This window comes from Panthera uncia, chromosome D1 (assembly GCF_023721935.1).
Source record: "Panthera uncia isolate 11264 chromosome D1, Puncia_PCG_1.0, whole genome shotgun sequence".
NCBI lineage: Eukaryota > Metazoa > Chordata > Mammalia > Carnivora > Felidae > Panthera > Panthera uncia.
The window spans coordinates 87290672-87312950 of record NC_064808.1 but is presented as its reverse complement, the minus strand read 5'-3'; the positions used below and the strand labels follow the sequence as shown (position 1 = coordinate 87312950).

Below are 22279 nucleotides of genomic sequence, written 5' to 3'. Positions count from 1 at the left end.
GCTTTTGTTGATATTTTTTACTTACCTGTCTCCCGCTTAAACAGCCTTCTCTCTAATCTACTGATACGAGTATCTATTGATGTCTTATTTAATAATTATATCTTTATTTTTATTTTTTTCTTTCACTATGTTATTTACAAATTTTAGTTAGCTTTCTTGAGGAATTCTGTATCTTTTCATTGATTTGTTGAACATTTAAAATGTATTTTTTTAAATGTTTATTTTTGAGAGAGAGAGAGAGAGAGACAGAGAGAGACAGAGAGAGACAGAGAGAGAGAGACAAAGTGCGACCAGGGGAGGGGCAGAGAGAGAGAAGGGGACACAGAATCTGAAGTAGGCTCCAGGCTCTGAGCCATCAGCACAGAGCCCTATGCGGGGCTAGAACTCACAAACTGTGAGATCATGACCTGAGCCGAAATTGGTGCTTAACCAGCTGAGACACCCAGGTGCCCCTTAAAGGTAGTTATTTTAAATTCTGTGTCAAATAACTCCTGTATTTAGGAATGCTTATGATTTTCTTCAAGTAACTTTTTTTTTCCTTTCTATTTGTTCTTAGTCACTTGTTCCTGCATCCTGGTATTCCTGATAATTTTTATTTGGATGCAAAAATCATGCATAGGAAATTGTGTAGGCTTCAGATGATATTTCTTCCTCCAGAGTGGATTTAATTTCCTTCTGATTAGCACCTTGAGAGAGAGCACATCACACTTATGTACTGAGGGACAGATGATAATGCTGAATTTCAGACTTTTGATTGGACTTCTTTCTAGTTTTCTTTGATTTTAAAACTTGACACTTCACACTTCTAAAATGCAAGTTGGGGATATTTCCAGGGACCTCTATCCATGAAGAACATTTTTTCTTTTGTCTAAATTCCCATACCCTATTACACTACCTAAATCTTCTTGGAAACTGCTTTCTTTTTGTTTTCTCTTATTCTTATGTTTCATAGGATACAATACAGTTTTGAGAACAAAAGTTGCACAGATTGTTTACATCACATCTTTGTGGTGACCTTTTCTCCATGTTCTTGGCCATGCACGTCCTGAGTAACTAATTAGTCATGATGCTTAACAGTTTGTTTTCTCGATCTCATGCTATTTCCAAAAGGTTTTGTGTGCTATGTTCTGTTTCCCTTCTATGCCTTATGCTATGCATTGGAAAATCCCTGAATGAAAGGATCAGTGAATAACTTTTTTCCTAGACTTAATCCGTTCCCCTCTCTTCAGGGTCCTTCTAATCTAGCTTTTATAAAGTCATTCTCAGCTGAAGGATTTACCTTATACAGATGACTCCCCTGTACACAAGAGCACAAATCTGTTACCCTTTATTTTTTATTTTTGTATTTATTATTTTTTAATGTTTATTTATTTTTGACAGAGAGAGAGAGAGAGAGAGAGAGACAGAGCATGAGCGGGGGAGGGGCAGAGAGAGAGGGAGACACAGAATCTGAGACAGGCTCCAGGCTCTGTGCTGTCATCACAGAGCCCGATGCAGGGCTTGAACTCATGGACCACAAAATCATGACCTGAGCCGAAGTCAGACAATCAATCGACTGAGCCACCCAGGCGCCCCTGTTACCCTTTCTTTTATACAATTTGCTCTTAGTTTTCCTGAAAGAACCCATATATTGTTCTTTTTTTAATTGGATTGGTATATTGAGTTAGGCAAGAACCTTGAATCTCTGAGTCTTTATCCAGCTGCCTACAGTTTGGGGACCTGGAAGATGATGCATTCAGAAAAAGCGATTTCCAAAACTCTAAAAACTCCAGCCTCCAGAAGATTCAAAGCATGCCCAAACAGTCTTGTATAATCCTCTTTTTTCCTATTCCTTATCCTGACTATCCCTTGGCTTTCTCGGCAGGGAGAGATCCACCCAAGATAAAGGCACATTAGCTTTTAAAAACAGCTGCAAGGATCTAGATGGACTATTCATAGAAATAAGTGTTCTAATAAAGGGAAAATAATTAGAGCACACATGATTTATTTTAGAACTTTAAACCCATTACGCTTCTCATATGTAAGACTTCCATTGGATAAAACTCAAGGGTGTCTTGAATCATGTGCCTGTCAAAACTCCTCTTTTCCTTTCTCTCTTAACCTTTTCTTTCTTCCTTATATTATCATTGAATAATTTTTATTAAGAGTCCAAGTACATGGGGCTGTTTAAATATAATTCAGGATAACATTCCTGCTTTTTGGTAGCATGTGGTCTGAAAGCAAAAATGAGATTGTAGATGAGAACCCATCCACATTTGTAGGAAATGGAACAATTACAGAGAAGATTCGACAGCATGATCCAAGCCTGTGATTAAATGAAATAATTCATTGTACTGCTAATAAATTCAGTGTTCTGGCTTCATGCTGAGAAACGGAGTAGAGCCTAGATGGGGAAGTAAATTTTCTCACTGGGGAAGGCTTCCTACTTCTCAAGGCATAGGCATGAGTCAGCCTTGAAAATATTTCTAGAGATTCATACAGCGTCTTCATATTTCTTAGTGCTCAGTTCCCTCTCCTCACAGCCCATCTTTGAATCTCTCCATTTTCTCCAGCTTCAAAGCGCATACTCTGATATGCCCCAGCTGTATAATTATGTTATTAAGCACATAGAACTGTTTAATATTAGAGCTGGAAGAGAGCTTCTATGTCACATTGTCCAGGGATGCAGGATCGGCTTTATCTCACACACCAACTCCAGTCAATCAAAAGAGATTATGAGGCAAAGCTGGGTGGAGAAGGTTGTAATTCTGTGTACAAAGTCGGTGGAAATGAGTGTGTAATGATTCATAACAAGAATATAGACCAAAGGATTAGCATCGTGTTTGCTACGCATTTACTGTCAGTGGGAGTTAACCCAACCCTTTCAACTTTCAAATGAGGAAAATGGAGTCCCATGGGTTAAATGATTTCTCCACATCATAGTCATGGTCGCAACTGGTAAAATTTGCATCCGTGTCCTCAGTTTCTCAGTACGATGCTAATTCTCTTCTGATCCATCATGTTTTAAAATACTAACGTAAGAGCAGGAGTAGACTGGCTTTAAAATCCAGTCTTTCCTGTTATGTGTGGTCAGTTGTGCTTAAAAACAATGGAAACACGATTGCTCAAGCTGGAACCCCAGTTCTGACACTTTCTTAACCTAATACTGCCACAGTTTCTTTAGCTGCAAGTTGAATTTATTGTAGGAGTAAAATTCAAACCACAAGGATGGGAACCTACCTTGTAGTAAGTGTTCAATAAATTTTTAACCATAATGTATTTTTTTTTAATTTTATGGTCCTGATATTACATTTATCAAGATGAAACTTGTTTAAATGAACTGAGTCTAAAATCGGTTGTGGTGCCATTGTTCTTCTCTTATTGAGGTCTTTTAATCTGTACACCTTCAGACCCAAAATAAACCCAATGGGCTCACTCAACTTGTAACGGAAAAATTGTAACAGTTGTACCAGGGAAGCAAGAGAAGTATTTAATTCTCACTAATATTTGTATCTGTTCAAATGTTTTACCTGCTCTGAGTGCATGTCATATATACATGTATTTTATATTTCAAAGGTATATATTTGACTTTCAGAGAAAAGAATTCTCATTAACTAGAAATCTTTAGCTCTATTAATCTTTCATAACTTGTTCTTATGCAATTCAGGGGAACTATGCCCTGTTTTGTCAGTGAGAAAGAGAAAAAAAAAAGATTTTTATATCTTTTGTTAAAGTAAATTTGGGAAATTCTATAAAAAATAAATTCTGCAAATTCCATATCATACACACACACACACACACACACACACACACATATATATAATCATATATATGTATATATATAAATAAATATATTTGTATATAAATAAAATAAGAGCCCATTCACTAGGTATCTAAAGCTGTAGATCAGGAGTGGTGACTGATAAATTCACTTTTAAATACTAACAGTGTAAGAATCCCCTCCTTTACTGCCAGAAACATCGAAGCTTCTGGAAAGTTCTGCACGTCACAGGCCGATCTCCAGAGCATGCAGATCTATGGAAGGTGTTGACATGGGCCTTTTGTGAATCCCCATGTCTCTTACTGAGAATACTTGTGTGCTCTAGGGAGCACATCTTGTGTAGAGAGGCCTGGAGTAGCAGATCTGAGGAAACACAGAGACCTACCTGGAGAAGGCTTTGCTTCACTGGTGTCTCAGTGGCAGAGACTCTGAGTACCTTGGTGACCATCATAACTGGAACATCGCCTGTGTTCTTCAGGAAGAGAAAAATCCCATCTGAGGACAGACAAACTGTTGGTATTTACCAGAACTTTGAGACCAGAGGAATCCCAGACATTTAACAGTGTGGCAACAGATTTAACATCGGAAAGAAAAAAAAAAAAAAAAAAAAAGTTTAACAGGGGAAAAAAAAAGTTAACTCTCATTGATGATGATATAAAGTCATTATACTTAACTTCTTCCACACTGCTTTTAAGTTAACTTACAGTGGGTACCTTGGATGACTCAGTCGGTTGAGTGTCCGACTTCGGCTCAGGTCATGATCTCATGATCTCGCAATCTGTGGGTTCGAGCCCCATGTCAGGCTCTGTGCTGACAGCTCAGAGTCTGGAGCCTGCTTCGGATTCTGTGTCTCCTTCTCTTTCTACCCCTCCCCCACTCGCCCTCTGTCTCTGTCTCTCTCTCAAAAATAAATAAACACTAAAAAAAGGTTATTGATATTGTAATATCTGTAGTAATTATAGGGCAGTGATTCTCAAAACTGTCTGCCAAGACCCATTTTAAGGAAAATTATTTCACACAGACCTCACGAATGTAGTCATGGATCTCAGTCTGAGAAGCATTGACTTAAGAAAACAAGGTCTTCTTATATTTTGAAAATGCCTTTTGATAGGAGACTATCATTGTAAAATAGTTTCATGGAGTAAAAACAAATCCTGTCAATTCTATAAAAAGTAAATTTTGTAAGATGATCACTGAAATAAATTTCAAAAAAAACAAAAACAAAACCAAACAAACTTAAAGCGACTCCTCAAGTTCATATCCATGAACCTCAGTGTGAGTAATCTTACTGTAGTGCTTTAAGATTTCCCAAGTACATTCACATATCTGTCCTCCAATTCTTGCTTCAGTCCTGTGTTATAGGAAGTATTATCTTTCCAGAATGCCTGTGTGATCACTGGTATTATTGGCGTTTCAGCTCTGATCTTATAACTTCAAGTTTCACTCATAATATCATACTGCTTTTCTTAGAGTAAGCAATACTTTATATTGCGTACAAATTTATAAATCTCTTATATAATCCATCACATGTGGTCTTCATAATAATCAGCAAGATAATAGTCCGGAGATCATCTCTATGAGCAACATGATGGTAAGGTTCATGTTGCTGTGGTGTTCTTTTCTGTGCCCAGTGCCTTATTTCATTAGGGAGAATCTTTTTCACATTGTCATTTATTTTTCAGCTACTTGATTACTGTTTTTTTTTTTTTTTAACAAGATGCGACACCATTCTAAATAAGTAGGTATTTATAAGTACTGTTGTATGTTTAATTCTGAATAATACTCGAATGGTATAAAGTAGTATTTCCCAGAGTAATGTTCCAAAGAAGATTAGTCATCCAACCCTTGCAGAAAGAGAGTTTGGGGGTGGGGGGAGACAGAGAGAGAGAGAGAGAGAGAGCAAGAGCGAGAGCGAGTGAGAGAAAGGGAGGGAGGGAGAAGATCTGGTTTAAAACAAAAGCTAATTGCCTGTTAACGTTTTGAAGATTCATAGTAGTATAAAAGAGAAGCTTTGGAGTATAAATCTATTTATTTCATCCAGTATTTCATTTTTGTTTTTGTTTTTCATGGCTATGATTTATTATAGTAAAGAATACAGAACAAAATCAGAAAAGGGAAAATGCAAGCTCGTTAGAGTCTCTGTGCCCAGGAGTTTTTGTTTGTTTGTTTTGTTTTGTTTTTAACGGACTTTATTTTTTTTAATGTTTATATTTATTTTCTTCCATTTATGATTCATTATTTCTTAAACTTACTTTCTTGGTTGGGTGTACGTGTCAGCCTAGACATGTATGTCACCTCTATAGGGGCTCATGACTAATTTATAATAACTGAAGAATACACTACTTGAAAGTTGGTGCTATACTGTATTTCAGATTATTTTCCTGAACCCTTCCATGGCCCATGTACTTCCATTACCCAAGATGCGTCTCCTCCCCATTTTAGTGTCTCTTCACTAAAATTCACCAAAGCTGAGAGAGTGAAATAGTTTCTAACAGTGATCTTTCTTCTGGCGAGGGCAGCCCAAGCCAGAATTCGCATTCTCCTTTTTAAAACATGTTCCACATTTTAAATAAAACATATTATCATGTGTTTTCACCTCATTAAAGTGTTAACTCTGTGACACTAAATAGGCAATGTAACAGCCACATATTTGAGTAAACCAATGAGCCGTCGAATATTGTACAACATTGCAGAACAAACTTCTGCACAGTAAGTGTTAAATAGATATTATTATTATTATTATGTACAAACTATTATAATTATAAAAATGTTAACCTAATTTTATGCAATGCAGGCATTTTGAACTTTGAGTATATATTTCCATAAAGTATGTTTGAAGACCATGGCACAATTGGACCCTTAAGGGAACTATGGCTAAAATTTCACAGAATTGAAATCAATTATTGCTTGCAATATAATTATAACTCCCACACCAATCAAATGTATGTTTCTATTACTGTGAGTATTCTGAAGGTAAAGGTATAACAGAATTGTGATGGGGCATCCGTATGTGGTTTATAGTGTTCAAAATGGGAAATGAGTCAATGGTTAAGGGATTCCAAAGTGAGAGGATTTTGTAGAGAATATGAGCAGTCATTATGGCCATGAAAGGAATATGAATACATTTTAAAATGGTTTCCCTTCAGGATCTCCAGAAATTCCATAGTGTATTTTACTGTTGAGATGTGTATTCAGGACAATATTTCCAATATTCTGTGCTTTGGATAGCCATACTCTGGGTTTTCCAAGGTTCTATATGTGCATGTTATACACTGAATTCATATTCATCCTGGAAGTGCATTGTCTCCATAACTGAATACCTGCCACAAGATACAACATCAGAATCAGAACATACATTCAAATATCCCAGAGTCAATATGTTAGAAGTTATCAGAACATATTGCTCAAAAACAGAAAAAAATTAATCAAAACGTCCTATTTTAGCTTTGCTAGCAACAGCAGGGCACAACAGACTGCAGGACTGATTAGTTACATATTAAATGAAAACAGCAGTGACAGAGTTTTAAAATATCAAATTAGCCTAACAGAGCTCCCAGCAAAATGGAAAAACCTAAGCACCAGTCGGGCTACAGGCGCAGCAGGAGACCATCTATGACAGGTGGAAATAACAAAGGTTCCGGTGAACATCAATTGCGTCTGCAAGACATTTTATACTCTTGGGCTTAAACGGTTGCTCTGGCTTTGTTCTGCTTTCTGTGATCGTCTCTCTTGGGCAGATTTGCCCGTTAGATCTGAGATAGAACCAGGGAAATCAAGAACCCTGAGGACCTTACACCTGGTCCAGAAGATGCTCCTGACATAGTCTTGGCTGTTGGGAATCTTGGCTGCCGGTAAAGTCATTTGAAAGCATCACCAGATGACGTTACTAGCCTATTTATACCAGAGAAGTGAAGGAAAGTTTTAGGTAGAAGAAATCACATACCCTGCTGTCTTACATATAAAACTAGTCACCATTAATGGTTGGCAACTGGCTGATGGTGTTGGATCAGTAGTTTCCAGGAATTGGAGAGTAGGAGCTAATTGATCTGCGTAGCTGCCTTCTTCTGTGAGATAAGAATTCATATACGTGGGATGCTGCCTGTGGATTTTGAATGGTGGTATTCCATTTTAAATTGAATTAAATTAAAAGAGGTAGTATGCACAGCCTCCTCTAGAGCATCGCCCCAGTCTTGGTACTAAATAATATCATGAATGTTTAATGCCTCTCATTTTATCATCCATGGTTTCCTTTTCGAGCCTTGTGAAGAATCACTATTGATCTATCGGCATGAAGGTGAGACCGGCAAAGAGAGTCTAAAGAAGAAAGGCCAGCAGCAAAGAAGTTAAAGAGAGGGTGTCACGTCCATAATTCCCTTGTGTGCTGATGATTCTTCCAGATGTGTGGAAATTCTTTTTATGAATTCATTTTGTGAAGAATTCATCCCCAGGTTCCCACATGCCTGGGAGAGGTTGGATGTCTTTCCAAAGCCTTTCAACCATGTACGGTGTTCATTATGGGTCTAGGTTTGGGAAATGAAGGCTGTTTGTATCCCAAATTACCTTCTAGTCAAGCTCTTCTCCACAACTAATTGGCGTGACCTTGGGTGTATCTGCTCTTGAATATCCTTGACATCCATCTGCTAGGAAGATGAATTAGTTATTTAGGTAGCAATCAGCCTTCCTGGTTTAGCCAAAGTGCATCCATTCCGCTTTAAGCCTATTAAGCTGGGAATGAACTTTCGAGCTAATGCACAATGCAATCACTACCACTCTGGAGATGCCAGACACCTAAATATTTTGTGTTCACTAATGAAAAACTTCTTTCTAAAATAAAAGGGATAGAAAGAAGGAGGAAGGAGGGAGGAGGGGGGAAAAGTCAATAAAGACCTAGAGATTCAATTAGGAGTTTAGGTATCTGCCAGCTTTTATTAGCTCCAACTTTGACTTATAGGGCTGAGGTCAGCAAGTGGTCAGTGTGGAGGCATGTAGGGAGGGTAAAGGAATTGCATCAGGGTCTTGGATACAGGGAGCACCATGTCTGCTAAAGGAGACAATTGGTGGTAATGACAGGAAAAATCACCGGGGAGAGGATAAATTTCTCTGCAACCCTCTAGCCAGCATGAGGGAATCTCCCACTGCTACCTCATGGCATGTCAGGTTTGCCATTAAAATCCTCACGACTGACTACTCTATTTCCCCTTCTGCACACATACCAAACCCTTAAAAGGAAGAAAAGGTTTGTTGTTCATGCCTGACGTAAAATATGGCATAATCTGAGGTTTGGAATTTATACTTAGTAACATAGTGTGGAATAGTATCGGGTTATGTGTTGAATGTCATGTTCATGCACTAGAAGTAGAAAAAATATATATTATTTTAAGAAAGTACGAGGCACCAGAATTTGTCCACGTGCATTGACATACATTATGCCAGAATGTCCGCGGAGCCAACATCCTTGGGCGAATATCGTAGTAGATGTTTTAGAGCTAAAGAAGTGGAAGCTCGGTGGGGGGTGGCTATCTTACTGGAAGTAATCCAGTGATTGTCCTTTCACGTCCAAGTATTCTCATTTTACAGCGCACTTCTGTCTGTACACACCATGCATGAAACAGATATTCATTGATGACCTATTATAGGGCGTTCAGTGTTCTTGATAGAGAGGATATGACAGTGGATAGGACAAACATCCCTGGTTTCAGGGCTCTACCTTTCTACAAAATTCCTCGTGCTGTTTATCTTTCTTCCTAACACCTGAGAACAGTAGGTCAGGGGTGCTTTTTAGTTTGCTTGCTTGCTTGCTTCCTCTGTCAAGATTTCTTGAGGACTCTATCACATTATGCTTAAGAGAATCAGGTTGATTTGGTTTCATCCAAGTATTTATTTTTCAATACCTATTATGTGTTAGTGACTAGACCGGGCACTGCTGATTCATAAATAAAACAATGACTGTGGGAGCCGAGAAGAGGGCACCTTATGAGAGTTTCAGGAAACAATAGGGATTCTAATTTAACCTGGTGGATTAAACAAGTGTTTACCACGCTTTCCTTTTAAACATCGCTATTTTGAAACAAAATGGCTATAAAAAGCGTAAGGTCACAAGGACAAAGTTAGTAAGATAGAAAAAAAAATAAGAGAAAAAGGATGGCATTACTTGTATGCAGACAGAAAATGGCTAGATGGGTGATAACTACACATCTTACATGGGAGAGCCGAAAGCCCAGTGCCTCAGTAGCTGGGTGATGGCAGTGAGCAGGGCAATCTGGGTTTCAGAACCCCGGGAAGATTTGAGTTGAAGGCTGAAACAGGTCAGAAGACAGGGTGTGTGGGGTGTGATAGTGACACGAGGGTTGGTTGAAATTCTGTATCAGATCTGTTTTACTCCCGGATCCCATCTTCCACCCCACACTACAGGTGACACCACCTTCCTGTACTCCGGAGAACACCGTAACTCTCAGGAAGAGCTGAATTAGATTTTTGTTAGAGGGACACTGAATATAGCTACAAGTGAAGGGTAATATTGAAATCATGTGAACTAATTAACAGTCTCCCTTAGGTCCCTTTTCTGCATGGCCCATTCCCTTATTAGACTGCAACTGAAGAGGGCAGCTTCTGACATGGCACTCAATGTTCCTCCCTTCCTTGTATCCAAGTCTTTGTCTCCCTCCCTCCCTAGTGTGTGGGCTGGGCCTGAGGACTTGCTTCTAACAGAATATGGCAAACTGACAGGATGTCATCTCCATGATTAAGTGACAAAAACTTTGATCTGTCTTGTTAGCCCTCTTGCTGGCACTTTCTTGACTTCTTGCTTGCTCAGTCTGATAAAGCAAGATCTATGAAGAGGTCCACTTAGAAAGAAACTAAGGGAGGCCTCCATGCAACAGCCCAAGAACGGAATATTCCTAATAATTGTGTGATTGAGCTAGAAACAGAGCCTTTCCAGTGGAGCACAAAGATGACCGCAAGCTTGTGGGTTGACCAGATGCCCTTGTTTTCTCAGGCCTCAGGAGTTTCTTGGGGAACAAGACTTTGATGGATAAGGCTAGAAAGGTCCTGGACAAATTGGGATATTGTTCACCCTATTTATAAGACAGAGCCAAAAGTACCAGGTAAACTGCACCCAGAAACCATGAGATAATAAACATTATTTTAAGCCATTAATTTGGGGACTAATTTGTTATGCAGAAAGATAACTAAAATAGACTCCCAGAATGCTGACAGCTCATTACACCAGCAAGGCAGGATATCTGATGACTTTTCTTTGGTAAAATGATGACCATGAAACAAATAAACAAAAAAGGATTTATCATTTTTTACAGTCAGTGGGTTTCCTGAGAAAATTCGAAGATCCCTACCCAAGCATTCCACGATGAAGTCTACTTCTTGTCAAGAACTGCCTGTACATACAGAGCTTCCTAAACACATTTAAAAGAATTGAAACTCAAGATTAAACTGAAATTTTAAAGAAAGCTTCTAATATAAAGGTCAAAAATCAAAAGGAAATGTACAGAAAAAAGAAATTAGATGAAAGAGTATAGAAAGAAAAAGAAAACTCCACTAGAATCACTAATGCACTCATGAATGCACTCAAAAATGTAAAAGAAGAGAGTGCAGTCATAAAATCAGAACAAATGCTATAAAAAGGAGCATTAATAGGATAAATAATCTTAAAAATGAAGAATATGAAAGATATTAAATCTTCACAGAGAATTACAAGATAAAGGCAGCTTTCTGAGAGCACTGAATAAGAAAGCAGGGTTGAAGTTATAAAAGAGGAAAAAGAATTAAATTAAAGCATCAATCTAAGATTAATAGGAATTGCAGAAAACCAGAGAATTGAGGAAGCAGAAGAAAATCATCCAATAGTTTTTAAAAAATCCAACTTGGAAGGGCCCACCAAGTACCCAGAACAATAAATTAAAAAAAAAAACCCAAAAACTCACATCATGAAAAACGAAAAGCTATAAAAGAAAAGCCTATATCACAAAATATTAAGACACTAGGTACAAAGATAATAACCCTTCAAAAAATTGGAGAGAAAAAAATGATATACAACAGATTGAGAATCAGCATAGCATTCGATTTCTCCATAGCATCATTAGATTCTAGAACACAGTGAAGCAATGCTTTAGTCACTCCCAAGGAATTTATGGCCCACTAGATTTCTCTTTCCAGAAAAAAAGTAGGCAGTACTTTGTTGAGCAGGAAATGCAGGTGGTAAAATGCAGACCGCTGATGAAGGTGGTTTGAGTGTGCAGTGTGGGAGACACCTGTGCAGGGTTGAGAAAGGGGTGTGTGTTTGTGGGAGGCGAGTTGTGTTCAACAATATTTTGAAAACCCCTCTCAATCCGTTTGCACTTTCTGATCCCCCCGCCTCTGAATTTAGACCATGGCCAGGTGATTTCTTTGGCCATAAAATCACAAAAGAAGTGACATGTGACTCCTAGTAGAACTCTGTCCGCGACTTTAAACCCTGAATCCTTGAGTTAAAATGGAGGAGCCTCTGTCATCTTCAGTCTCTGAAGGACTAGGAGGGGTAGAGCTCTTGGGCCATTAACAATGGACCTGTGGAGTGGGGAGGAGGTAAGTCTTGTTTAAGCCATTAAAGTTTTTGAACTACTTTCAAAGCTTTTTTTTTAATGCTTTTATGCATAATTTAACCATCCTGATGAATGTGGTGCGTTGTCTGTGTGCTTGTGTTTAGTATGGGTGATATTTTATGTTTATATGATATTAAAAAAAAGCAACTTAAAAGGCAGAGGTAGAACATTCCAGGCAGAAAAAAAAAAAAAACAATGTAGATAGAGAAGAGAGAAAGAGTAGCTGAATGATTCCTAATAATAGAAGAATTAACCTTCAACAGGGGGAGAAATACCTCATCCTTTGAAATAGAAGAGAACGAGCTACAACGAAATACAAACACACATGTAATCAGGACAAGGCCAGGAATTTTTCCATGTAGCCTTTTTTTTCTGGTAAATGGGAAATGAGATGACTCATTGTGCATTGTTGAAATTGGTGGGTGGGGAAGGAATGGTGGAATGATAATGTATCAGTTAGGTTCAGTCAGGAAAACAAACGTCTTTTTTAAAAAATGGAGAATTTTTCTTCAGGAAATTAGTGGTTTACACAAATATTTGAAATGCTGAGAGAATGAAGGTCAGGTAACCAACATAAAATTCTGTTGCAAATTTTCTGTTACAAAGAATATTTCTTTTTTTTTTAATTTTATTTTTTATTTTTTAAAATTTACATCCAAATTAGTTAGCATATAGTGCAACAATGATTTCAGGAGTAGATTCCCTAATGCCCTTTACCTATTTAGCCCATCCCCCCTCCTACAACCCCTCTGGTAACCCTCTGTTTGTTCTCCATATTTATGAGTCTCTTCTGTTTTGTCCCCCTCCCTGTTTTTATATTGTTTTTCTTTCCCTTCCCTTATGTTCATCTGTTTTGTCTCTTAAAGTCCTCATATGAGTGAAGTCATATGATTTTTGTCTTTCTCTGACTAATTTCGCTTAGCATAATACCCTCCAGTCAAAGCATATTTCTAAGAGCTATCATGGAAACTGCTAGAATTCTCAGAAGCATTTAGAAAGATATGACCAAATTTCTTGGTCTGCATGAGGAAAGTGAGTGGTTCTGAAATTGCTGCATATCCTGAATATAACTGCACACTTTGCTGCATCTGCCTTCAGGGGATAAAGCTTTCTTCTTCCCCGCAACTCGCCCTGTGGGAGTGCCTCCCACTGGCAGATACTGAGTGGCCAGAACTACAGAGGGTTTGGGGTTCTGGGAAATGCAGTTTCCTGTTGCAATTCAGTGTACATCTACGAACAGGGGAGTGATGATAACATATTGACTTCGGGACAATCTAGTGTGGCAAGTATTTTGATCACATGTCATTTTGGGCAGCCTCTTACATTTTGAAGGCTCTTTCCACATTCGATGGTCTCTTACTGAGTAAATACTGTTTTAGCAGTACATCCTCCCTCCCTGCCCAGCCCTAAAACTATATCTCCCAGCCCCCTTGCTGTTAGGGACTAGACACATATTTAGGTTCTTAAGTCAGATGCACTATGAAAGACTGATTTAGGAACAGAGTTATATGGGGAAAGAGGCAGGCCATGGGCATCCAGTTTTCTACCCAGATTTCAGCAGAAGCAGTTCGGAGGTCGGCTGAGGTTCTATATTTCTGATTTGAAAACTCCCTGACCTTCAAAAGGGTAGGAGCACCTTTGATGGGCTAGGTCCATAAGGTGGCTCTGGGAGTTATTCCTGGAACTGTAGCCTAGAATCTGCTCTTCAGCCTTCCCGGATAATCCCATGAACTATTTCTAGATTTGGCGACATTGTATTTACTTAGGCAGTGTTTTCTGCGGTCTTCAATGAAGAACGCTGGCCAATTCTGTGTGATTAGAGATTTTGACAATGGCTTAGAAGAGTTGCTTTTGGAATGGAAGAGAGGATTAGGACGATCTAGAAAGAGGGCCAGTATATCGGCTAATGTTGTGTTGACTTGTTCTGTTGACAATGACCCCAGTTGTGTTATGTTTCTCTAGCAGCTCTTGGTAGCTCCGGTTGTAAAGTTGAGAAGGTAGATATTTGGATTAACCCAGAGTTTTCCTGATTTTACTTAAGAAAGAGTTGGAAAAGTGAATAGTTCATCCACAGTCCCAAGCAAAGTAGTAGAAAGGGGAATTGGATCCGTGGTCATTAAGGTCCACACACAGTAAAAGTCTCCAGAGAGGTCGTTTTCTCTCTTTCAAACCTCCCTCCTTTGCTTGAGAACCAAAAGCCACTCCATAGACTACAACTCTTTATCTCAATGATAAATTAATTCTTCTAGACAAAGGTAGTCCATTGCATGTATAAGTATTAAGCATATTTAATATGGTGCAAGTTCACCTATTCCTTAAATGTCTAATGTTTTGTAATCTGTGCTGACAGAGTTTCAGGAATATATCAGAAATCCCTGATTATGCCTCCCAGGCCACATCAGTGAAAGTTTGTATCATTGCTTAGAAAGTTGCTAACAGAAAATGCAATTGGACTGCTAAGGCAAGAAACCCAGGAACCAACGTCCACAAAGGAGGTCAAACAACAAAAAATAAATCAGGTATCACTCCCTTACTGTATTTGAACTTGAATGCATTCAGGAAGAGCTTTTAAAATCTGTGGAAGTTAAAGAGTTCTCTCTAAAATATTATTTTTCACATTCAGTCCCATGTGCCCATCCCTAATTCCTCTGGATCTCCAGTATTTATGCATTCATACATACTCCTTTTAGACTTTTCTAGGTGGTGAGGAAGTGATGGCAAACAGAGCAGTAAAGGTCCCTGCCCCAGTGAAGCTGGCAGTTTTCTGAGAGAAACTGACATTTAACAAACGAACAAATACATGAAGCATCATAGGTTTCCATAAAGAGAAGAGTGCTGACGGAAAATAAAAGTTAGTACAAGAGGCATTATGCTTCAGATTTGGGAGTTAAGACGAGTCTTTCTGAAAATTTATAGATTTGCTAAAAACGGAATAATGTGTAGGAATTAGCCATTTAAAGAAGGAGTGTCACTTCATTCTAGATAGAAAAAAACTATATGTGCAAAGGTCCTGAAGCAATAAATAACAATAGTTCAGTTCCTGCAAGCAGGCGGTAATTTGAGAAAACAACTGTGAAACATGTAATCAGTTTTGACATGCTTAGAAGCCAACTTCCTATAATTGCTGCACTAGATACACGTAAAGGCACACACACATGCATATGCTCTTGTGCTTGCCTTGTTATGGCTTCTAAAAGCTCTCTTTTGCTGGTGCGTTTGGAAAGCCAGATTTCTAAATCTATATGTCAGACCCAAGTCTAGATATTTTTTGAATACTTAACCCATTAAAGATAGGCTATGCCAAGCTCTGGATCCAAGTCAACTGGATTTGCTGACAATTCGTTTTGAGTTGTGCTATTTTCTTGGCTGGCCACCTGGTGGTTAAGCCTTCCTGTTTCTGTTCCCTTGGTGTGAATGGTCTGTATGCTTATTTTGCTTCATTTCAAATCTTCCTGGCCTAGGATTAACCTTCTGTCGGGGGCCCCCGGTTTTCTAAACACGCAATGTTCCCTGAAATGACTGAAAAGGATTTCAGAGCTTTCTAAGCCTTGCTTAAGAAACTATATTCTGAAGACACTTCAAATCTGCAGCCACGAATTTATTTGTCAGAGAAAGTACATTGGGCTTTCAGTGCATAAACAGGAGAAATAAAACATCCGAATATGACACGGAAGAAAAGGTGAAACCGGGAGGACCCATCATCAGATTATTGGTGCCTGTTGAAACAAACAAGGAGGCCTGTGGGTGGCACCTGCTGGTGAATTATAATTGACGACAAAGGAAAATAAAAATATCATCAAGTGCTATTTCCAAAGCAGGGCTGGCGTGCGAGGAGTTGGTGGCATAGCAAAGAAAAGAGCAAAAAAATTAAACGGCTCAACTTAGAGAAGAGGGTAGAGGTGAACTGTCCTTTTTATTTATGTCTCTGAAGAACGGTGGTAGAAATGCTAATTTTGCCATTTTTAGATTTACTTAAAGCTGAAATCAATGGAGCAAAAGCAAAAACCCACAAGGCCAGCCCAGCCTTATGGTTTGGATAATGTCCATTGTGTGCTTCATTAGCTGTGTGTCTCACTTGTCATCTGTCCCTGTCCCCTGAGAGTTTCCCAGGAGTGGCGCTGGAGGCTTCCCGTGATGCGTGCTGAGGAATTGGAACATACTGTTCTGGGAGATCGGGCTAGCACAGGGGGTTTCAAACCTGTAACATGCAACACGTTTTTCTCATTACCGATTAGAAGTCCCCTTGGATCATGAAGACTGCGTCGATTCATATGCACATGTGAGTGCTCTGTCTTCCAGCACAGACTGAGAGGAAGAATCCTCCAGAAAGAGGCAGTGGTCAGGGAAAGTCATCAATACCTGAAAGCCTTGGAAATAACATGCAACAGAAATAAAGGGAAATTCAGATACCATGTACTGACTATAACAGAAAGTCACAGAATACAACTATAACAAAACAAAAAGCATTATAATATGTGAGTGTGCAGGTATCATGGCATAGTGTCCTGAAATGAGACGCCTGCTTCCGTACACTGAAACAGTCTACAAGCAATAGCTCCAAGTGTGAAAGAACAGAGGGATGTTGCTGGCAGTTCAGTTACTGAAGCCACGTTGCTGTCAGCAATATAAAGTTCCAAAATGGAGAATAATTCCTTCTGCAAATTCTGAACAAAACTATGAGCACTATTTCTTTGATTTACATAATAGTTGGATTCCAGGAGAATTCAGTATATACATAAACTGTGCACAGAATATTTGTTTCTATACAGAAGTGAATTAGAGTCTACTTTCGGATAATTATGAGTAGTTTTCTGCCCTACACACCATAATGATAAACCTCTGTGATAGAAACATGAATATGTAGGTCCCCGTGTATTTCTGTGTTGACTGGGACCTGTGCCTTGATCTCTCAGTACTCAAATGTTCAAATTCCTACTCAAATATGCTTCCTTGGAGATCTAAAAGGGATCTCAGGCTTAGCATGTAAAGTTCCCCTTCCTCCTTCACTTTTGTTTGTCTCCGTAAATGTCACCTCTATAGTTCAGGGGACTTAGGCAAAAACGTTGGATCCCTTGATTCCTTTTGTTCTTTATGCCCTATATCCAAATCCACCAGAAAATATTGTTAGGCTCTACTTTCTAAACCACCCAGGATCCAACACATTCTCTTTCACACTTACCACCCTGGTGCAAGATGCCAACAGTGTTCACCCCATTATTACAACACTCTTAACTTAGCCCCTCCTTTACCCCTGTCCCTGTAGAGTATCACAACATAGCAGCGAGTGATTGCTCCTTTCAAACTGGAGTCTGAGCCCATCTTTGTGTATTCAAGGCTCCTCAACACCCTCATTGGCTCTCATCTCACCCAGAGTGCAAGAGTAAGTTCCTACCATTCCTTTTTCCTGCCCCTTTCCTCACCTGTCTCACCCAACCTTCCAGTGTTCTGGTGGCCGGGCTCCAGCCACCACAGTCTCCTGGAAAGCACCTTCTCCCCACTGGACTCTACCGACCTGTCTGCACTCTGTCTAGATGGCTCTTTCCCCAGGAATCTATCTGCAGGCCTCATCCCCCCCTCCCACACCCCCCAATTAATTTTCCATTCCATTGATGCTTCTCATTGTGTCCTGCAGGGTTGAGGAGGAAGGGCACGTCAAGTAAGTAAAATGGCAGCAGAAATGGCACTGGAAGTAAAATGGTAGAGAAATAATGGGGAACATAGTTTGGCTGTGGTTCAAGGGACGGATAAATAATTTGGGAGATGTAACGGTGAGCGAGATTTTGAAAGATCTCCAATCCTGGCTAAGGAGGAGTTTTAGACTTTCAACCTGTAGTTACAGAAGATTTTGAGTGGGGAACGAAATCATTCCAACCGGTTCATCTGGATAAATAGAGTGGGATAGATCACTGGGAAGAGATATAGAGGTTGAACAGCTAGGCCACAGTGCTATTGCAGTTGTACAAGTACAAAATAATAAGGCTCTAAATTCAGAGAATTTATCACTGAATTGGAGATGTTATCCACAGAAAGATTAACCATAAAATATGTCAACTGGATTGATTTGGAAAGTAAGTGATATTTGCTCAGATAACACCTTCTCGGTGAGCTTTTCTCCTGAACACTACATTTATTCATTCAGCATGTATTCTGTTACATTGTTATATTACGTGATGTTGTATTACATTGTATATTAGCAATTCCCTTACATCCTGTCCCCTTCCTCTGGTTTATTTTACTCCATTGCATTTGCTGCACGCTGCAATGCTGTATCCCAAGGGTCCACAAACCATTCTGGAAAGGGCTAGATAGTAAATATTTGAGGTAGGCAGGCCAGATAGTCTCTGTTGCAACCACTCAGCTCTGCCTTTGCAACATGAGAACAGCCATAAACAATATTTAAATGGTTGTGGCTGTGCATCAATAAAACTTTATTTTCAAAAGCAAGTAATAGGCCAGATTTGTTGTAGGTGGCCGACCTCTGCTCTGTATAATACTTCGCTTTATTCTTTCCTTGTTTATATTTCATCTGTAGTACCTTCTACGGTGTAAGGACCATGAAGACAGACATTTTTGTTTTGTTCATTACTGCATCACCAGCCTTTAACTCCTGTGGGAACATAGTGGGCAAAAGGTGTACTTATTGTACGATTCCAACCGTGATATTAGATGAGACTGGAAGGAGATGAATGTTCCCCACCCGTTTTCTATTGATAATTTAACATTTCTAAATATTTACTAAAATACGTATGCAAAACCCTTACTTAAAAAAATAAACATTGGCTCGCCGTTGCCGACAGATTAAAATTAAATTTCTTAGAATGGCACATAAATGTTGTTTTGAGGAAGATACCCATGAGCTGGTATAGAGTAACCCAGGGAAGGGTCTCATCTTCATGTTTTTTTAAGGACTAGAAGTGCAATTAGGAGTATACCACAATATGACTGAGTCAAGTTAACTACACTCAAAAGAAACCAGTGAAAAGACTAGAAATGCTAACGTTAATTTACATGAGGAATATATCAGATGGATTGTTTTTTGCACAGATGCATCCCAGAGCCTAAAAACAGACCTTGACTGTTTTCTGCTCAGTGCATTGCCTCCCTATGATCAAATCTATATGAAAGGAAAATTCATAATCAGAAAGTTTCACAGTGAACTTCAAGTCAACAACAAAGAATTGTAGTTTGTTGCAAAATTAATTACATCATTATTATAGGCGTGAAAGGAAGCAGAGTTTGTGGATCGGATTTTTGCATACAATTTTAGTGGGAAAAAAAGAGGAATTTTCTACAAAAACACAACTCACCTTCTTAGTCTGAGGATATTACCAACAGTCTCATCATATTCTGATATTCTTTTTTTCTTTAAAAAAAAATTTTACATTTATTTATTTTTGAGAAACAGAGTGAGACAGAGTGTGAGAGGGGGGAGGGGCAGAGAGAGAAGGAGACAGAATCTGAAGCAGGCTCCAGGCTCTGAGTCAGTGGTCAGAACAGAGCCTGATGCGGGGCTCGAACCCACAAACTGTGAGATCATGACCTGAGCCACCCAGGCGCCCCTATATTCTGATATTCTGATGAACATTCTGGAGACACACATACTGTCTCCACTGGATTGTGTTCAATGTAGAATGCAGCTGCTTTGTGCCTGTTTCCTCTTCCTGTGTAAATCTGTTGTGGAAACAATATTTGGATTGACTTTTAAAAATAGAGGTTAGTGTCTTTAATCAGGTTGCGGTCAAGTCTTAACCTTGGAAAGACTCAGTCTATTTAAAAAGGTTTTGTATCTCAACTATGACCCATTCCTTTCATATTTTAACATTCAGAGGTTAATGTTACCTGCCTATTTCCAAATCTTCATTGTTCCCCTAGTTATTGTCCACCGGACTTTCATCTCGCCTCCAGCCTATCTCTTCATATAATTTATATTTGAGCTGCAGGGAAATCCTCATTCTTGCTCAACACAAAGGCTTTACATATCAGTATCTTTGCATTTTGTTTCTCCTTTCTTGGTATGCATCATGTCCCTCACAGCTTTTCAATACTCTTTCTAGAATTTGAATTCTGAAGTCTGGCTGACTGAATGTACAGCCCAGGTTGGCTGCTTTCTAGCTGAATGATTGTAGGTAATTTACTTAGTCTGTCCATGCCTCAGGTTTTCATCTATAAAAGGAGGACAGTAATAATGCTAATAAAGAGGATTAAATGAGATAAACCATTTCTTGGCATATAGTAAGTACTTAATAAAATATATAACTTGGCATTTTTACTTGTGCTTGAAGTCCCCCATCAAATGTCACCCTGTGTGTGAAGTCTTTTCCAGGCATAGAAAAGGTTGTGTTTTGATCATCACACACTAATAATTATGTCACTATTGTGATGTAGAGCAAATGAGAAGATAATGGGAAATGCAAGGCTACTACTGAGAAGCGCTGATGTAGCACTGAAGGAAAACAAGGTTAATTTGGGATTAATCATGATCTTCTGAGACTTCTCTAAGCAGTAAGACACTCCTGGGTTTCTTTCATTCCTGTAAACAGCCTTTGCCATGTGAAATTTAGGGGTCATAATAAATATAGGTTGCTTTATTCAAGTTTTATTTTAATAAGTTGGTTAAAGAAGGATGGTGTTCTCCGAGGAAAAAGGCCTGTGTTAGATCCATGGAAGAAAAAATATCACATGGTATAGGAATTCATACAAAATGCACTACAGGCACACCTTTTAGAATTTGAGAAAATAAATAATTTTAAGAAGGGAAATGTATTCAGCTAGACATTCTGCAATCTAGCTGAAGCTACCTCTCCACTGTGTCAGGACTTCTGAAGATGCCAGCATCAGTCAGGACTTTGCATCTGAACTCAGATGTGTCTCTCAGGGTTTACAGATGGAAAACAAAGCTGTCGAGGGGCTAAGAAAGAGTAATCTGACTTAGTTGGTGTTATTGCAAGTGTCCCTAATCCTCTGATCCTTTTCCAGCCTGGAGTCTGTCCGTATTTCCAAAGATAATCAAGTATATATTAATTAAATATTCCCCGCCAGGGTATGCAAATTTTAATTTTATAGGAAGCCTAAGGTAAATTGAAACAGAAGTATGTTATGAGGGGGTAATAGCTCTCTGAGCTACCTCTTATAAAATAGCAAAGAACTCAGCGAGTCAGTGATGCAGTATAGATTATACTGCAGAGAAATCATCTCTCTGCACTTCTGCAACTAAGATAGAGATTTTAAAGGAAATAGGAAATTTATTCTTACCAACAAACCACACGAGTTGGCATGTATCCTCCACTTGTTCCTTCTAATTCCCAAACTGTATCTTTGCTCATATTTCCAAGCACCTGGTATTTCTTCTCCTTTTCCCTTTGTTAGCCACAGATGAAATCTAAATGCCTCTATGAAGATTTCCTATTTACATAAATCTAAGATGACACTCTAACCATTGGATTCTTATAATGCTAGTAGGCTATCCCAATTAAGATGGCCACAACAATGCAACAAGGACAACATTACTAGCCCTTGAGAAATTATTTTCATTTTTTGCTTGAATATTTTTTAAATTTGGAATGAACACTTTATCCTCTATACTTCTACAGCTGTTTTCTTATTTGAATCTGTATTATCAGTTTGTGACTATTAAAGTAGTATAGATTTTTCATTAAATGTTTGGAAAATGTAAAAACGCTACAAAGATAATTTTAAAAGTATTTTTCATAACCTCATAACACGAATGGAGATAGATGCCTTCTATCTCCTAAAACATAAATGAATTCAAGTGAAAGGATGGACAAAGGTAGTTCATACAAATAGTAACCCAAATAGACTTTAAGTAAAAAAAAAATATATTACGAGAGACAAATAAGAATGTAACATATTGATAAAAAGACCCATTCATCAACAGGATATAACTATTACAAACATATATGCA

General features: G+C 38.6%; 1 pseudogene; it reads right to left on the bottom strand.

The window, feature by feature from the left end:
- The window catches only part of LOC125929560 (uncharacterized), a 158853-nt pseudogene that overhangs the window by 97941 nt on the left and 38633 nt on the right, over positions 1–22279 (bottom strand).